A 19,471-nucleotide genomic window follows, 5' to 3' on the forward strand; every position below is an offset into this window, starting at 1 on the left:
GATCCCTGGCCTTGTTCAGTGGGTTAAGGATCTGGCATTGCTGCAAGCCGCAGTATAGTTTACAGTTGTGCTTTAGATCTGGCATTGCTATGGCTGTGGTATAGGTAGACAGCTGTAGCTCCAATTCAGCCCCTAGCTTGGGAACTTCCATGTGCCGCAGGTGTGGCCCTAAAAAGGAAAAAAGAAAAAAAGCTGACTATGTTTACTGATTGTCTCTTTAGAGAAAAGGTTTGCCATCCCTCCCGAGTCACACCATTAGCCTAAGCTGTAACAGTGACTTTGACCTGAGCTCATCAGAGCATCTTCTGTGTTCAGTGTTGCAAGGCCTCTACAAACACCACTAAGTCCAAGCCCAAGCCTAGGGTGTGTCAGGGAGGGAATGGGTTAATTAGGTGGGTTAATTAGAGGAATCATTCCTAGAAGAGGTGGGAAGGGATGAGATGAGAGAACACAACAGTCTGGTTCAAATGCAGGTTCTGACACCTACAGCAGTGTCTTACCTTGAGTCAGTGTCTTACCTTCTCTAAACAGCAGTTCCTATATTTAAAATAATTATACTCTCAAATATATAGTGATGTGGTGAGGACCACATGAGTTAATCCATGGTACAATACCTGGTGTGTAGTAGGCACTCAATAAATATTCGCTACTATTACTGTGTATCATGAAGTACACCAGTGGAAGGGTTGCCTTTGGGGAGGAGAAAGCCATCTCACTTAGTGCACTGTGTGGAACAGAGTAAAACACATAGACATTGGAGACAAACATACCTGGATTCAGTTCTGTCTCTGCTAGTGATATGCGTATACATCACTACTGTGTGATCTTAGGAAAGTTGATTGACTTCTCTGAGCCTCAGTCGCCACCTCCCTTCCTTTATGTAACTCAATTGGGACCTTCCCGCTCTTTGATTTAGGAAATATTTCCTTATGGAATCACCTGTCTCCATCTCACGTGAAACACACGGGGCTTCTGTTTCACCCTGGGCTAGTAAGCCCATTCAGAAAATTCTCTTTCTGCAAACACTGCATGAATGTAATAAATATATTGGAGATTTGAAGAGCTCTACTTTTGAGAGTGGGGTCATTTGGTGTCCTGCACAGTCTTTTTCCAAACCTCCTGCTTTCCTCTTGCCTCTCCCTTCTTTTTGAGTGAAGAGCCCACAGTGCTCCCCGCCTCCCCATTTTCTACCCGTTTCTCTATAACCTACTCCTCCCACTGTGGCCCAAAGAAGCTGGTCACTGCATTTCCCCACAAAGATGGTTCTGTCCCCAGGAGGAATTCTCCTACTGGCTGCTGAAAGAACAAATTTCATCTATCCCTTAACAAGCAAAATACGGATGATTGTGACTACTTCACAAAGTGTTTGTGGGAATTAAGTGAGGTAATGTATCTGCCAGCTCCTGGCGTGCAGAAGGCGAACCTTGCCTTGAGTTCTTGAGTCCTCCTTTGAGATCCGAAGGAACAAAGAGAGAACTGAGATATTTTGAGGCGGGGGCAAGCGTTGATCCAGCAGCCGGAAGGTCATCTTGACCATCACCCTCCAGTGGAGTAGAAGAGATTATTTGCCAAGAGAAACTGGGAGAGGTGGAGAGACTCAGGGCGGAAGCCAGACAAGTCTGGTTTATCTTGGAGTCCAGCCAAAAGGGTTTAGTTACTAAAACAGCAGTTCCTCTACATAAATCCTTCAGGTTCTTGAAAAATATTACTAAATCACTCCTGAATCATAAATAATCCTAATTTTATTAATCTTGCCTTTCAGGCCAAGGCACAGCTCCTGCAGGCCTACCCCTCTTGAGCATAAACCTGAAGAGGGAGGGTCCCCGGGCAGAGGGTGGTACTCGTGCCCTGCGCTGAATGGTGTTAGGTGGCCAGCAGTTTAAAGCTGGCATTCCCTGATGTTTTCAAAGTGGGCTCTTCTTAATAATCTTAAGCACAGGACTCAGAATTGGAGGTTTATTGGCAATGTTCTGCAGGCAGGGGCATGGGAGTTCTGTTACTTGCCTACTTGGACTTGTTTGATGTCCTGTTTGTGTTAGTATTCTTTTTCTTTCTTTCTTTTTATTTTAACCGCAGAGGGTTTTTTTTATTTATTTATGTGCTTTACTTCTTCCAAAAGAGCTGATAGATGGCTCTCTTCCATTTTGCTTTGGGCCAAGGATGTTTCTACCCAATGTTGTGAAAACAAATGGTTGTGATTAGTCAATGCCATGTTGTCTCCTATACCTTAAGAGGCCCTTGCTAGCCTCCCTAACTGCCCCTGCCCATCTCTCTCTCACTCTCTCTGTTTCTTTTTTTAAGTGAAAGATTTTCCATGGTTTTCTTTCCAAAGCAAAGCAAAGGGTTAAGAGTTAGCAACACCTGTCTCTGTTATGTGATGTTGTTTGGGGCTAAAAAAAAAAAAAAAACAAAAAACAAAAAACAAAAAAAAAACAAACAAACAAATTAGCAGTCTGCTGTGTCTTCTGAGTCTTTATTAAATGTTTTGGTTTTATGACTTAATGTTTTCTCCAAATAGAAAACTAATTTGTGTTTGTGTATAAAATGGGGAGACACCAAAAAACATAAAGAAATGTAAACAAAAAGTATGTATTGAGTTTTTCCACCATGGGAATTGCCACTGTTAACATCTTGACTCATTGCCCTAGACTTTCGTTTCTCTGCACATGTGGGTAGTTACCATATGTGGTCCTATTTATGCACATGGTTTTGAAGCCTGATTTTCCTTTTTTTTTTTTTTTGCTTTTTAGGGCCACACCTACAGCATATGGAAGTTCCCAGACTAGGGGTGGAATCGGAGCTACAGCTGCTGGCCTATGCCTCAGCCACAGCAACTCGAGATCCAAGCTACATCTGTGACCTACACCACAACTCACAGCAACACTAGATCCTTAACCCACTGAGCGAGGCCAGGGATTGAACTTGCATCCTCATGGATCCTAGTCGGGTTTGTTAACCACTGAGCCACTAAGGGAATTCCTGAAGCCTGATTTTCTACATATGTTTATTTCATGAGCATTTCCTAATCAATAAAACTTCATCAAAAGCACTCTTTTTTTTTTTTTTTTTTAAAAAAAAGCTCTTTTTTTTTTTTTGCTATTTCTTGGGCCGCTCCTTTGGCATATGGAGATTCCCAGGCTAGGGGTCCAATTGGAGCTGTAGCCACCGGCCCACACCAGAGCCACAGCAACGCGGGATCCGAGCCGCGTCTGCAACCTACACCACAGCTCATGGCAACACCCGATCGTTAACCCACTGAGCAAGGCCAGGGACCAAACCTGCAACCTCATGGTTCCTAGTCGGATTCCTTAACCACTGTGCCACAACAGGAACTCCAAAAACACTCTTCTTGATGGCCGCGTAGCATCTGTAGTATTTGCTGTCCCTAACTTAATCACTCTCAGATGGTTCCACATGTAGGATGTACCTACCATATAAACAATGCTGCAGTGAGCTTCTTTGTATGCTGTCCTTGTGTATCTGAAAATTCCCATGGAAGGTAGTCCTAGAAGTAGGATTACTGGTCAAATAGAATCCTGGAACCTCACCTGAGTCTTCACTGACTTTAATCAGCCCAAGATGTTCACCTTGGATCACATAACAAAGTGTTTAATAGCTAAAATTGCAAATGGACTGGCTAATTTTTGCCTATTGGTAGTTTCATGGTATGCAGCTTGAAGACAATATAATGATGTTGTGTCATAATTATGGTTTGGAGATATTCCAAAGTGATGATGATAATAATAATAGCTAACATTTACTGGGTGGTTCCTATGTGCTGGTCTCTGTTTTAAGTGTTTCGCAGATATTAACTCATTTAATTTCATTAGAACTCTAGGAAGTACAAAGTACTTTTATCCCCATTTTATAGATGGGAAAGCTGAGGCAAAAGCAGGGTTAAACTGCAAGATTAGTGGCTGAGCCAAGGATTCAAACCCAAGCATTCTGGCTGGGAGTCCATGCTCTTACCCACTCAGTCTGGAAGCAACCAAGTAGATGAGATTCCTCACCCCCAGCAGACCCACTGAGGCTGCAGAGCAGCTGGAAGGGGGATGGTGAGTCCACGCTCACTGCCTGGTTACAACCATCCTCTCCCCCAGCTCTTGGTGCCCCCTTCACTAGCTGTGCACCTGCTGCAGAGCACCCAGTTCTGTATCTGAAAGGAAGAGGAATATATATCAAGGTAGTGTCAGGAAGCTGCTTCCTCAGGAGGGAAGGGAGGAAATAAATGAAAAAACACTGCTGCAGGGTCTTGGGTTTTTTGTTTTGTTTTCATTTTTGTTTTTGACAACAATCATTAGAGCGTTAGGTTTGCCTAATGAGAAGCGATGTTTCCCAATTTCATTTCATTGGGTTCCTGGCTCATCTATTGGTGCAGCTCCAGAAGTGAGCTGCAGAGCAGGAGTTCCTGGAGACGCCAGTGACCGTGAATCCTGAAGGAGGTAACTAATCATTTTTGATCCTGTCCACTGCTGAGTGCCTTGGTTACAAATGACCTCCAGACAACTGTTCAGCGTGGATGGTTCTAAAGGCACCTCGTAGAGAGCGCTGCATGGGACTGGAGTTCTGATTAATGGCCATTTTCTTTTGTCCCACCTCCTTATGTTTCCTTAAAATAATACTGGTGTTACAAAAGACTACACAGGGTGTTTCTATTTAGGCAAATTCGACTGGTGCGGTTGTGAAACAAAACATGGCACAACCACTGCAGCAGAACACAAACACAGAGCAAATCCGTCCTGCTTCACCTCCCACCTGGCCAGGTTTCCTCGTGAGGAAACCCAGCCAGAGTAGTTCCCTCGGTTCACATTGGCTCAGGATTGAACTGTGGAAAATCTTTGAACAGCACCACAGTGACCAGGGAAGAAATGAACCACAGAACCTTTCAGGGATGTTTGCAGCAGAGAAATCCTCCCATGGGTGTAGCTCTCTGCAGTGGGGTGACCCCATGCAGATAGAAATCAGCCTTCAGTGGCTGCTCTGCCTGGATCTGGCACATAGAGGCCATCAACCAACAAAGCCTGAATTGCTGTGGGTTCTGTTGAGTTGAAGTGGATGGAATAGTAAAAGGCAGAAGTCGGGAGGCTTTTCCTTTTATTTTGTGATGAAGTACTAACAGCACTAATGATTATTGTAGTAATAAAAATGACAGTTAACGTTGTTCCTGTGGGCCAGGCCCTGTTCCGAGCAGTCTCCCCACCCCAGGAGGGACTCTCCTAACTTTTAACACCATAGGTTAGTTGGCAAAGGGAAATTTTTAATTGGGGAGAAATTATCAAAGTTCATCAAGAGAGGGAGTTCCTGCTGTAGCTCAGCAGGTTAAGAACCCGACATAGTGTCTGTGAGGATGCGGGTTTGATCCCTGTCCTCGCTCAGTGGGTTGAGTATCTGGCATTGCTCTGAGCTGAGGTGTAGGTTGGAGATGCAGCTTGGATCCCATGTTATTGTGACTGTGGTGAAGGCCTGCAGCTGCAGCTCCAATTTGACCCCTAGCCCGGGAACTTCCATATGCCATAGGTGTGGCCAGAAAGAAAGGGGGGAGGGAAGGAAGAAGAAAGGGAGGAAGGGAGGGAGAGAGGGAGGAAGGAAGGAAGGAAAGAAGAAGGAAAGAAAAGAGGGAAAAAAAATCAAACTGGAGCAACTGAGTTGCTGCGGAGGTGTGGGTTTGATCCCTGGCCAGGTGCAGTGGTTAAAGGATCTGGCCTTGCCACCACAATAGTATAGGTCACAGCTGCAGCTCAGTTTCAGCCCTGGCCTGGGAACTTCCATATGCCACAAGTGAAGCCATTAAAAAAAAAAGTTCGTTAGGAGTCCTCAGTTTCCCGAGTGCTTCTGTGCTCTCTAGTTGGCCCAGTTGCTCAGAAACCTTAACAGCTAAACAGTAGTAAAGTAAGGAATCAAGTTCACATTAGAAATTGGATCTCAGGAGTTCCCTTCATGGCATAAATCCGACAGGAACTACGAGGTTGCAGGTTCGATCCCTGGCCTTGCTCAGTGGGTTAAGGACCCAGCGTTCCCGTGAGCTGCGGTGTAGATGGCAGACACGGCTCTGCAGTTGTGGTGTAGGACCAAAGCTGTAGCTCTGATTCTGCCCCTAGCCTGGGAACCTCTATATGCCATGGGTGGGGACCTAAAAAGCAAAAAAAAAAAGAAGAAAAAAGAAATTGGACCTCAAAAAACAAAAATGAAATAAAAAGGATTAATTATTGAGTTCAGTCTCCTTGAGGTCACATCAACCTGATCTGCTTCCTTGGTTGGTGTAGAGATCTAGAAGCACCCTTTCAAATCACTGTGAGAATGGGATGGGAATGGGGAGAAGGTTGTATCCACCTACCTAAGCAGCTTTGTAAACAAATGACAAGCAAATTAAAGGGGAGTCCCTGGTAGAGTTTTATGTACAGCTGAAAGCATCCAAAATACTTTCTAATGTTCGAGAATTATATAAGGTCTACTGTTATGTGTAGAAGCCTCCGAGTTCCCCTTCTAAGAATTCTCCCAAGAAGTCGGGGATGGGGAGTAGCAGCCATGTTGGTACCGTGTGGTCCTTCCCCAGGTTGACAGAGGGGACCAGAGGCACACATCTGACTCCAGGCTAGCCAATTAGAAGAGCCTCTTTCCCGGAAATGTATCACTGGGATGAAAGGATGCTAGTTAGCGTGGGCTGCCCTCTCAAACCAAGGACATCTAACTCGAGAGCTGTGTTACTGTACCATAGGCAGAAGAAGCACAGAACACCTGACTGCAGAGAGAAGGAAACAGATGTGCAGGGAGACAGATGAGGGCCATGGAGCAAGAGACTGGAGAAGATGACAGGAGAAAAAGAGACCACACTGGAGCAGTGTAGCTGATTGGCTTCTGCTGGCTTTCTAATTTAGCTCCTAGTCAGCCCATTACGAGACCCAGCTGTGCCTCTTCTTTTGTGGGCCATTGGCTGCTCTAGAACCTTTTATACTGTAACCTCTGCTGTTTTGATAAGGCTCACTTGAGGGGCTTCTGTTACTTATTGTTCCTGCTATAATGGCTGTATAACAAAGACTATCCCAAAATTTAGTGGCTTAAAGTAAGAACACTTATTTTGCTTAAAAATCCTTACTCTTAGTGGGGCTTAGCATGGACAGCTTGTTTCCACTTACCAGTTGGCTTCCACTGGAGAAGTCTGAAGGCCAGGAATTGAAATTATCTGAACTCTTACGTGTGCCTGGCCCTGTGAACACTCACACAGCTGGGAACTGGAAAAGTTGGAGCTCTGTGGAAATCCCTCTATCCATCTGTGGTCTCTTTGTCATGGTGGCTTCAAGGTAGATGGATTTTTCCTTAGATGCTCAGGGCTCCCAAGGCACAGGTCCCAAGGAGGAAGGGCCAGGTGGAAGCCATATCACCTTTTACAGTCTAACTTCGGAAGTCGTGCACTGTTATTTCCACCTCGTCCTACTTGTGGAGGCAGTTGCATAGGTCCCCCTACCAGGCTCAGGGAGCTCCTGCCTCTCAATGAAGGAATATTACCATGAGAACATGTGGCTGGAATGTGTATGAATGTGAGCATCTTTAGAAAATACCATCATTCATACTTGTAAACAAAAGAACCTTGATTAGCACATGGAATAATCCCTGAAACTCAAAAAGGTATCTGAGTTCCCAGAAAACTACCAGTATTGTGATAGAAAATACTGCTGATTGGTGGATACAATGAGAATTCTTTTACTTCCAGTTCTGAATTAATGAACATCAATTTTTTCCTGCTTTTTTTTTTTTTTTATTTTTAAGGCTGCACCCACGGCATATGAAATTTCTCAGGCTAGGGGTCAAATCAGAGCTGCAGCTGCCACAACAGCAGTGCCAGTTCCCTCACCCACTGAGCGAGGCCAGGGATCAAACCCAAATCCTCATGGATACTAGCTGGATTCATTTCTACTGCACCACAGCGGGAACTTCAGTGAACATCAAATTTATCCATAGGAAGTCTCACTGGGTTCTGCCTAGGAAGCAGTATTTTATTTTATTTTATTTTAGTCTTTTTGCCTTCTCTTGAGCCACTCCCGTGGCATATGGAGGTTCCCAGGCTAGGGGTCTAATCAGAGCCGTAGCCTCTGGCCTATGCCAGAGCCACAGCAACGCAGGATCCGAGCCATGTCTGCAACCTACACCACAGCTCACGGCAACGCCGGATCCTTAACCCACTGAGCAAGGCCAGGGATGGAACCAGCAACCTCGTGGTTCCTATTGGATTCGTTAACCATTGCACCATGACGGGAACTCCAGGAAGCAGTATTTTAAGGATGACTTGTTTCCTTCTTTCTGGAACCATCTTATCTTTTATTTTGCCATATAATTAGGCGTGGATCCAGTTAAAATCCCTTGCTGTTCATAGTGAAAGTTTTCTGGTCATCTTATTTTCAGACGTCATTTGTAAGCATATCCTTTCTTCCTTGGTCAATGAGGTTTTCCCTCCAACTGGACTCTTCTCATACTTTTAATAAATAATAATCTAGGTGTTCAGGAACCAAAATACTCCAGAGCTGTAAAGTAGGCACTAGTGAAAGATGTAACTCCTTCAGGCCTCCAAGGTGCTGTTTCAAATGTTATTGCTTCATATCCCATAATAGAAGCTTGAACCTTGTTGATGACCTTTCTTTATGTGTGTATATGGAGGGTGAAGGCTAGGAGAGGAAGAGTCGGTGACCTGGAACAGCAAGCTAAATTAACTCTTTCAGCAAGGCTTAAAAGAAAAGAGTTTTGTTCTATAAACTTTAAACGCTGAAAGATGCTAAAGCTTCGAGAATAAATCAGTACCTAAGATGGTGTTTTTAGACGTAATTATTAAAATGATAAAATCCTTATTGATGCTGGCTAAAAATAGGTACGTTCTAGACTTACTTTATAGCCACATGTCCAGTACTGGGCTATAATGAATAAAAATACTCACATTCTGATTACATATACACATTCTTATTACATATAGAAAACTTCAAATTATCTTTTTTATTATTAATAAAGGTTACTCAGGTTTGTGCAAAAGTCTTCAACTTATGGGTTCAGCCTGTTATTTGGTATGTGGAATAAAAAGATAAGATCGTTGATGGCAAGTTTTCAAAATTCTTCGTGTAATAATAAGTGAATATGCATGAATTTAGGGGCAGCCTGAATAATAGGTATATTTTGGATTGTGTGTAACTAGTGGTCTGGTAAATTTTTGCCAGCCAGCTCTGCAGGGCCAGAGGGCTGGAGGGTCTTGACTTACAGCATTTGCCATTTTCTGTGGTATAAATATTTCCACCATGGTTAAATTCATGCTATCAGCAAGACATGACAGAATGCAAAACTGGGAGGAGACATGCTCAGTGGGCTCAGTTGAGTTACATGAGCCATTCTTGTACCCCACTGTTTACAGTTTGGGGAAAGTTAGTTGGATGACTCCTGAACAAACATTGCTATAATACTAGGGAAGAAAAAAGATAAATTTTCAGTGGCAAGATTTGCAGCAAAGCATTTAGTGCCCATTGAGTCTCCATTTACTCCCCCACATTTCTCTTTGACCGATGGACTAGAAACAGATGGAACATTTAAAAGTTGGTATGCAACCCCTAGCCCTCTCTTCCCTTGCCACTGCACCACTGCAATAAAGGAGGTCACATGTTCTCCGTGGTGCAGATACAAGGTGGTAGAACCTGTACCAACGTGGTTCCATTAATGTCTGTGTGGAGCTCAGCCCCCATACACCAGCACTGGATGTGTACCATGTTTCAGTTAATGATTGATGCTTAGCAAGCCATCCCATACAGAATGGCTTAAAACAACAAGATCTATTGTTATAGCTCACATTTCTGTGAGTTGATTGGACTCCCCTGGGCAGTTCTTCTGCTCTTCTCACTTTAAGCGTCATATAGTTGTAGCCAAAAGATAGCTGGGGCTGGAGCCCTTGCAATGCCTGACTGGGATTGAACTGAGGATGGCTTCTTCACTCAGGTCAGGAACCTAAGTGCTCCTCCTCTCATTCTCCAGCCACTTGCGAGTGGCCTCTCTTTGCAGTGGGATGGTCACAGTTCTTATATCTTGCATGATTTCAAATTCAGAGGCTGTCAAGATTTCCTAAGGCTTCTGCTACATTTTCTTGGTTAAAGTGCATCATGAGATCAGTGCAGAGGCAGAGAGGGAGGTGACTGGACAAGGGTGTGACCACCTGGAGGTAAGAGTCATTGGGAGCTCTCTTTGGAGACTAGCTATCACATACCACAAGTAAGAAGTAAGCCTTTGTTATGTTAAACCACTTAGATTTCAGGGTTAATTTGTTCCCTTGGCAAAACCTAATCTGACTAATCCAGAAATTGGTACTGTTTTAGTGAAGATAAGGTAGAATGTGCTGCAAAAATAAAGCCCCAGGAGTTCCTATTGCGGCTCAGCAGTAACAAACCCAACTAGTATCCATGAAGTGTGGGTTCAATCCCTGGCCTCCCTCAGTGGGTCAAGTGTTGTCATGAGCTCTGGCGTAGGTCGCAGAATGGCTTGCATCTGGCTTTGCTGTGGCTGTGGTGTAGGCCAGCCACTGTAGCTCCGATTAGACCCCTAGCCTGAGAACTTCCATATGCCTCGGGTGCACCCCTAAAAAGCATAAATAAATAAATAAAACCCCAAATCTTAGCAGCTTAACACATGGGCCTCTAGGGGTCTGATGGCTCCCTTGCAGGGGTGACTCGGGGGTCTGGGTCATCAAGTGGTGACTCAGGCTTGCATTTTGTTGGTACACCATCTGAAACATGTGTCTTCCTGCTTACCTGGGCAGGAGGGACGAGAGCAAGGGGAATTCATGGCTCTTATGTATTGGCCAGAGCTAGTCATTTGCCTCTTGCCGCAACTATAAGGAGGCTGGAAAATTTGGGGGATCACATGGATATTTGGTAATTAGTAAATGTCTCTGTCATAAAAATAGGTGGAACTCTTCGCCTCGTTCATTTTTCCTCCCTTCCCCTTACCTCACCCTCTATAAGAAATTAAGAAAAAGAGTGCAGAGGGTGGAAGGGTGTGAGGAAGGAAGGAAACACTGAGGGAAGGATGGAAAGAAGGAAGCTGGGAGGGAGGGATGGAAGGAAGAATACCAGAAGAAATGTAAAGGATGCAAAATATAATCATTAAGTTATTAACAGAACAATTAACAAGCACTGCTAAACAAAATCTGTTAACACATGACTATAGTAACAGAGCCTTTCACTGTTTTTAACTGGTTTTTTTTTCTTTTTAATCAGCAATGATAAGGAAACTAAACCAGATTAAGTGCTATCTTATTGGAGATACAGAGGCAAACAAGGGGAAAGAAGTGATTGAAGAGCACTTCAGAAAGCTCAGTACATTCAAATCAGCAGGGCCTGATTACTCACATCCAGGGCACTTACAGAATTGGCAAATGTAATTGCAAGACCACCAGCCTTTATCTTAGCAGAGGAAGGTTGGACAGGAGCAGGGCCTGACAAGTGGAAATCTGTAGATGGAGTCCCCCCCACACTTTTATTTTAAACAGGAAAAAGCACAACTGTAGTAATTATAGACTATTCAGCTTATCTTGGATACCTGGGAAGATACAAGAACAAATCATCAAACAATCAATTTGCAGCCACCTAGAAGAGCATGAGGTACTGGGTAGTAATCAACGTGATTTTGTGAAGTACAAATTATGCCAGACCAATTTAATTTTACCAGGAGAGAATGATGAGCCTGGCAGAAGAGGGGAAAGCAATACCTACAATTGGACTTCAGTAAGGGGGTTTTTCATTTGTTTTCTTTTCTTTTTTTTTAATTCTATCCCCTGACATTTTCAGTATCAGCTCTCCAAGAGAATGCTACCTAGATCAACAGTTGGGGGAGTTCCCGTCGTGGCGCAGTGGTTAACGAATCCGACTAGGAACCATGAGGTTGCGGGTTCGGTCCCTGCCCTTGCTCAGTGGGTTAACGATCCGGCGTTGCTGTGAGCTGTGGTGTAGGTTGCAGACGCGGCTCAGATCCCGCTTTGCTGTGGCTCTGGCGTAGGCCGGTGGCTACAGCTCCGATTCAACCCCTAGCCTGGGAACCTCCATATGCCGCGGGAGCGGCCCAAGAAATAGCAACAACAACGAAAGACAAAAGGCAACAAAAAAAAAAAACAGTTGGGTGGGCCTGACTGTTTGATGTAGCCAGAGTAGTAAAAACAAAATTGTTTCCAGGTTGACACAGTTATTAGTAGCAGTTATTATTATTTTCATCATTTCATGTGGACAAAGAAGAGGACACTAGTGAAGAAGATGTTGCAATGGAAATGACATTCTCTACTGCTGAGGGGAAGTATGAGAGAAGAGAGGAGATACAAAAACCAATCTAAGAAAACCCAACAGCTAAGTAATACGGAAAGGAAGAACAGAGAAAATGGTAAAGGGAAACTACTAGAAAAATTTTATAAGAAAATTTCCCAGCAAAGGACATACATGTTTACATTAAAAGAGCCCACGGAGGGCCACCTACAATAGATGGGGAAAATAATCCACTTGGACACAACTTTGTAAAATTTTAGAACTCTAGGAATAAATAAAACTTCTAAAGTTTCCAGAGAGAAAAATTAGGCCACCTACAGAGGAATGAAAATTGAGCAGCCAAATTCTCATTAACATCCCTGGCTGCTATAAGATAATCGTGTGGTCCTTTCAGTTCTGGGGGAAATTGAATTTAAAGCTGTTTTCCGTATTCAGCCAACCTGTCAGCTGTGAGAGTAGAATAAAGGCCTTTTACACAAACTGGTACTTCCCAGGACTCCTTTATTGAAAAGTTACTTGAATGTATATTCCAGCAGAATGAGGAGGTTATTCAAGAAAGAAGGCAGCAGGGTCCTAATCAGAAAGGGAAGGAGAGGATGACACAAAGTCTTCCATTTGGGAGCAAGAGAATGAAATGCTACAAAGGGAAGGACTCAGGAGCAAGAGAGAACTCCTGCTGTTCATAATGTGGTTGAAAGAAAGAAAAACAAACAAAAAACAGAAGAAACTTGAGTGTTATGATAAAGTATATATTTAGACAGTAAAAAAGATAGGCAACTAAGAATTCCAAAAAACCCCAAAAAGCTGAGAATGTTATGGTCCAGTTTTAAAGAATAATAAAATGTGTGATTTTTTTTTTTTCTTTTCTTTTTAAGGGCTGTACCTGCAGCTTATGGAAGTTCCCAGGCTCGGAGTCATATTAGAGTTACAGCTGCTATTCTGTACCACCGCCACAGCAACTTGGGATCTGAGCCATGTCTGTGACCTACACCACAGCTCACGGCAACACTGGATGCCTGACCCACTAAGTAAAGCCAGGGATTTAACCCACATCCTCATGGATACTAGTTGGATGTGTTTCTGCTGCACCACAATGGGAACTCCTAAAATGTATGATTTTTCAAAAATTTATGGAGTGTAACAAAGACTGGTCCATGGTGCTAAAACATTTTCCTTTCAGCAGATGATGACAGTTTAAACTTACAGTCAGCCTAAGAACAGAATAGGAAAGATCTTGGTTATGTTGCAGATAAAAAAGGAAACATTAATCTTCATAATATGAAAGTGTAGCTGACAGGAGTTCCCGTCATGGCTCACTGGTTAACGAATCTGACTACGAGCCATGAGGTTTCGGGGTCGATCCTTGGTCTTGCTCAGTGGGTTAAGGATCCAGCGTTGCCGTGAGCTGTGGTGTAGGTTGCAGACCTGGCTCGGATCCCACGTTGCTGTGGCTCTGGTGTAGGCCTGCGGCTACAGCTCCGATTAGACCCCTAGCCTGGGAACCTCCATATGCCACGGGAGCAGCCCAAGAAATGGCAAAAAGATGAAAAAAAAAAAAAAAAAAAAAGAAAAGAAAAGAAAAAAAAGAAAGTATGGCTGACAAAAGGTAGGAAGTGGAAAAGGAAGGAGATATGAAGAAAAGAATAGTATCACTGATACCCTCAACTTCTATAATGACGTCAAGATAACTCAAGTTTTTAGAATGAGAAATTGAGGTTTAACATAATATTTAAAGTCATAGGAGTAGGCACAATAAAACTTAAAGATGTAACTACCCCAAACTAGGAAGGGTTGTAAGGAAGAAGATAACATGAATGAGCTAAATGCTTATTTTTTGTAACTAGAGGCCATTCCTAAGCAAGAAATTGAAAAGAGGAATCATTGTCCAAACACCCAGTATAGTCAAAGAATGCATAATTCACGAGTGATTGTTCATAGGCATACGTGTAATGTCATGGGGCATGATCTCAAAGCCTAAGTATCAACAGTCTCTGTAGTTTAAGGACACATCATGCTGATGATCTTGCAGCCTTGGCATTTTTTTTCCCATTGCATTACCTATGCTCAATTATAAGATTATATTTGCAAGTGTAAAGTCATGTCTGCTCTAATGCTTTCTAAAATTTTCTCAGAATTATTTCTAATATTTCACAGAGTACTCTCCAAAATTAATAGCAAGGTATATGGCCATGTGGCCTCTTTATAGTATTTTATTATATCTAATTTCTGTTCCCAAAGAATACATCTTGAAATTGAGGTTTTCGCTCCCATTGAATGAAAGCTTAGATGATCTTGTTATAGGATAAAAACTATTTTAAAATTGTAACTAAAAATTAAAATTAACGCAATAGTCACTTGAATCACTTCTACACATTCCTGTGCATATAAAAACAGTATGATTCACGAGCTGCTGTTAAATGAGGGTAGATGCAAGTAAACCTCCGCTGAAACTCCCAAAGCAAGTCTCAGAAAAATTCATTCGTGTCATGTGTGGGCCCAGCTTAGTGAAGAATTAATGAAATGACCGACGTGAGTTGACTGCAGGAGGGCGGAGCCAGTCACCAAACTCATCATATCCAAATTTCCATTATCAAGGAGTGTGTACTTAAAATTTCCATTGTACTTGTGATTACCGGCTAGAATGGCAGCCACATAGCCACACAGATAAACACAGTGGCCCTACACATTGCGTGCCAGCTTTAAATTATTCAGTTCTTGATTGCTCTTGGCAAGAGTTAAACTATTTCAAATTTTGCACAAAAGTGGTACTTACCTAATAGGTCAATTATGCTATTTTAAATATTCATTATTCTAATTTATCTAAAATATGAGTATATTGTAAAAGAGCAGTATTTACTCCTTTAAATAGGAGAAGTCAGAGGGGAGAAGGACCAGAAGAACTAAAAGCAGCAGTCTTTAAAATAGTGTTCACAGGCGCTGGGACTAGGGTTGGGAAGGAATCATCATAAGCATCTGTCTCATTTCATCCATACTGTTTAATTTATTGTAAGGTGCATTTACTGTTAACACAGTAAGTATTGTATTGTAGTAATTAAATTCATAAAAACAATAACATTTTCCTCTCAATACTTTTCAAAGACTGGTCCATGCAATACCTGTTAAAAATGCAAAATCCTTGGAGCTCCCGTCGTGGCTCAGTGGTTGGCGAATCAGACTGGGAACCATGAGGATGCGGGTTCGGTCCCTGGCCTTGCTCAGTGGGTTAAGGATCCGGCGTTGCCGTGAGCTGTGGTGTGGGTTGAGGACGTGGCTTGGATCTCGTGTTGCTGTGGCTCTGGTGTAGGCCAGCGGCTACAGCTCCGATTAGACCCCTAGCCTGGGAACCTCTATGTGTCGCAGGGGCAGCCCTGGAAAGGGCAAAAAGACAAAAGAAATAAAAATTAAAAAAAAAAAAATCCTTGATTCTAAACACAGTCCTAATGAATTTGATCCCCTCTGCTGGGTCCCTGGAAACTGCCCTGGAACCATGAGTTTAAACACAGATCTTAATACAGACAATCCAATATTTTAGGATTGAACTTGTAAACGGTCACATGCTGTATTGCCTTCTGTGGTAGTTACCATATCCCAGTATCCTTCCTTCCAGTTCTTTAGCACTGAGATTATGAAAAAAGCTGAAATGACCTCACTCTCTCACTGTGTTTATGTATGATCAGTTCTTTCCAAAATCCTTTAAGCTGTGCTGCCTTTTGAACATGTAACGGCTAAGAAAATCTAAGTTTTAAAATTCACAACAGTGACTGGTTTCTTACTTATGTAGGGAGAAATATTTTGAGATGGTCTCTGTATCTTATTTTGATGCTCATCATTTTTTCTCATTCTTGCGACTACAGGAATATTGATCTCAGCGTTACTTTGACCATTAATGAATTATGATGGCAATAAGCAGAGACACACACCTCCAGCCTCCTGGGAGCTTAATCTTCTGCTACAACGTTAGCATTTGTAAGTCAGCACCTGTGTAATCTATATTCTAACTATTTGTTATTCTCCTTTAATTACGTATTGGTGGTGATCCATTTGTAGCCTGAGAGCAACCAACTGGAGAGTCAAAGAGATTATTAAAATATTGACTTTAAATTAGAAGGCTGAAAGCTGGGTTTGTTCCTACTCATTTCACCATGATGGTTCAGGGACAGTTTTTGTTTCTTTGTCTTTTGTCTTTTTTTGAGGCAATGCCGGATCCTTAACCCACTGAGCGAGGCCAGGGATCGAACCCGCATCCTCATGGATACTAGTTGGGTTCCTTAACTGCTGAGCCACGACAGGAACTCCTCATTTATCTAAAAAAAAAATTTTTTTCTGCTTTTTTTTTAGGGCCACACCCACAGCACACGGAGGCTCTCAGGCTAGGGGTCCAATTGGAACTGCAGCCACTGGCCTGCGCCACAGCCACAGCAATGCCAGATCCAGGCTGCATCTGCAACCTACACCACAGCCCGTGGCAACGCCAGATCCCCAACCCACAGAGAGAGGCCGGGGATAGAACCCTCAACCTCATGGTTCCTAGTTGGATTTGTTTCTGATGAGCCACAATGGGAATTCCTTATCTTAAAAATTTTGAGGAAATGATTGCGTTACATTTCTTAGAAAGGTTTACATTTTAAAAGAGGAAATGAGGTACTTCCCTGGTGGCTCAGTGGGTTAAGGATCCACGGTCGTTACTGCTGTGGTTCAGGGTCGCTGTGGTGGCTCAAGTTCTATTCCTGGCACCAGATCTTGGCAAAAAAAAAAAAAAAAAAAGAGGAAACAAGTTAGAAAGCAGTGCTCAATAAAAAAAAATATTAATCATAGAATGTTACTTAAGATCACAGGATCACAGACTCAGCCACCCTCAGTGCTCTAAGAGCCTGAATGTATGTGTGAATAGCCCACTGGTTTAAGCAATGGGGTGGTAGAGACTGGACTGAACTGGAGGCGGCAGGCACACCTAATGACATTTAAATTAAAGTAAATGAACACTGGGCAGACCAAGGCAAAACTTGCTTATGATCCTTGTTTACCAGAGGGCCTCCTGTTAATGGCTTTTGTGTTAAAATAAAACTAAACTAGTGGTTTTACCATTGTGCTTGGGGTAGCCACCAAAATGCTTTATGAAACTTTCCTGGGGGCTCTGGGAACACTGTGGAGAGATCCACTCTCGTCCTCCCCATCCTCTTCAGTCAGAGTCGTTTCCTTATTATTTGTTTGATGTGACGACCGCTGTGTGAGAAGACCCTTTTTGAAAGAAGGGATGTGTAGATTTAAAACAAGTACAAAAACCTCTGATTTTAGTCCAGCCACCCAATCTTGCAGATTCTTGCAGATAAGCAGGCTGAGGCCATCCAGGGATGGCCAGTATTGCCTTGATTATTGGTGGCAAAGTTAAGTCTTAAAACCCAGGTCTTCTGATGCTTGTCCCAAACCCTTTTCCCTATATAAAGTTGCCTCAGAGTTCCCATCGTGGCTCAGGGGAAACAATCTGACTAGCATCCATGAGGACACAGGTTCAATCCCTGGCCTCGTTCGTGGGTTAAGGATCCGGCTTTGCCATGAGCTGTGGGGTAGGTCACAGACGCAGCTCGGATCTGGTGTTGCTGTGGTGTAGGCAAGTTGCTTCACCTCATGGTGGAAAAACAGGTGCTAGTGTAGCAGGTTATTCTAATGTCATTGCATGTATACAGTAGGCCATTTCTAAGTAAAGACGTCCTTGTTTGATAGAAGTACACAGTCCTTCATGCTCTAAGACATATATCCATCTGGACTCTATAAACTGAACATGTAAGTGAATATTTAGGTAGAAAAATCAACTCATCAGACACTTTAGACAGTGATTAGCATGTTAAAATGATACTTTCATCCCTAAGGAGGTTGTTATTGCTACTAAATACATAAGTTAATTTTTCAAGTGTATTCATAAAACTAGAAGTTTTTTGTTAATTGACAAAATACCAAGGAATATTTCCTTTTCTGTTCTTATGAAATCATCCTTTTAAAAACCATGATAAAGTTTTTCATTTCTCCATTTAAAATTTATATATTTAAAAGAAAAATGGTAAGATCTATTATAAATCATTATACAGACATCATAAATCATTTTAAAAACAGATATTTTAGTCACTATAGTGTTCCATAAAACCTCTTTTTATTACAATATAATAAGTAGCAGCTGGCAAACTCTTACCTACATATTTCAGTTTTAAAATTTTTAGCCTTTACCTATACAAAACTTAAAACTGGAGTAATTATCTGAATACTTTTGCAAGGACAGTTCAAAATTCCTGTATCTCTTTTGTTTTTCAAATGAAACTGAGCTTTATCTTCAGTTGTCTATTTTACTTCCCCTGTGTAGTAAAAGTACAAATAATATTCAAGTTTTTAAGAAGAAAAATATTATTAAAATATATGTTAACACTTCTGAATTGCTTATAACACCCTGAGATGATTAAAACAGAAGAGGCCAGTAAGAATTCAATTTAAAGTCCTTGCAAACTATATTTAAAATATTCTTCCAAAATCTAAGATCAAATATGGTTTTGTTGAAATATAATTTACTATTGATAAATGCTAGATTGTTCTTGAAGCAAATGTTATTTCAGTCTTTTGTGGATTATTTTCTTAAATTTTAGATTTTACCATTCATTCCTTTTACTTTTTATTGTCATTATTTTTTTTTTCCTTATTTTATAAGAAGGGAGTTTTGGTGGGTTTTTTGTTATTCTTAGTTTTTTTTTTTTTTAAGGAAATACTAGACATAATGAATGAAAATGCAAACAATCGCATATTAGTACTGAGCCTAAAATGAATTGCTTAGCAGTAATATCTTTTATCTAATAAATTATGGTGCTTATATATGCTTACTTATTAAAAATGTTTAACTTGCAGATACTTATATTCTAATTAGTGTTTAGATTTTTTCCTATCAAATAATTTATATTGGATTTGTCACTTTAGCAAGCCAGTTTATTATTGGACATGTGAATTTCCTCTTTAATTATTAATTTTCATAATCACAAGACTATGTGAATAATTATTCTTTTTTTAATCAAGGAACAGTTCTTAAATGCTCACAGGATTCATGGACGAATCCAGTTGTTATTTTTTCTTTTCTTTCCTTCTCTTCCTTTCCTACCTTGAGGTTATCTCTACCTATTAACCAGAAGGGGCAGGTCATTGGAAATAGATTTTGTAAAATATAA

The 19,471-nt window shown here is 41.8% G+C and overlaps 1 protein-coding gene across 1 annotated transcript in view; it reads left to right on the forward strand.

Annotated features, from left to right (window-relative positions):
• The window catches only part of SPATA31D1 (SPATA31 subfamily D member 1), a 194,394-nt gene that overhangs the window by 24,084 nt on the left and 150,839 nt on the right, over positions 1 to 19,471 (forward strand). The window contains exon 2 of the mRNA XM_005660180.3: positions 16,127 to 16,238. The gene's annotated coding sequence lies outside the window, so the exon portion shown is untranslated. The remainder of the gene's footprint in view (positions 1 to 16,126; positions 16,239 to 19,471) is intronic.

Source organism: Sus scrofa, chromosome 1 (assembly GCF_000003025.6).
Source record: "Sus scrofa isolate TJ Tabasco breed Duroc chromosome 1, Sscrofa11.1, whole genome shotgun sequence".
In the NCBI taxonomy this organism is placed as follows: domain Eukaryota; kingdom Metazoa; phylum Chordata; class Mammalia; order Artiodactyla; family Suidae; genus Sus; species Sus scrofa.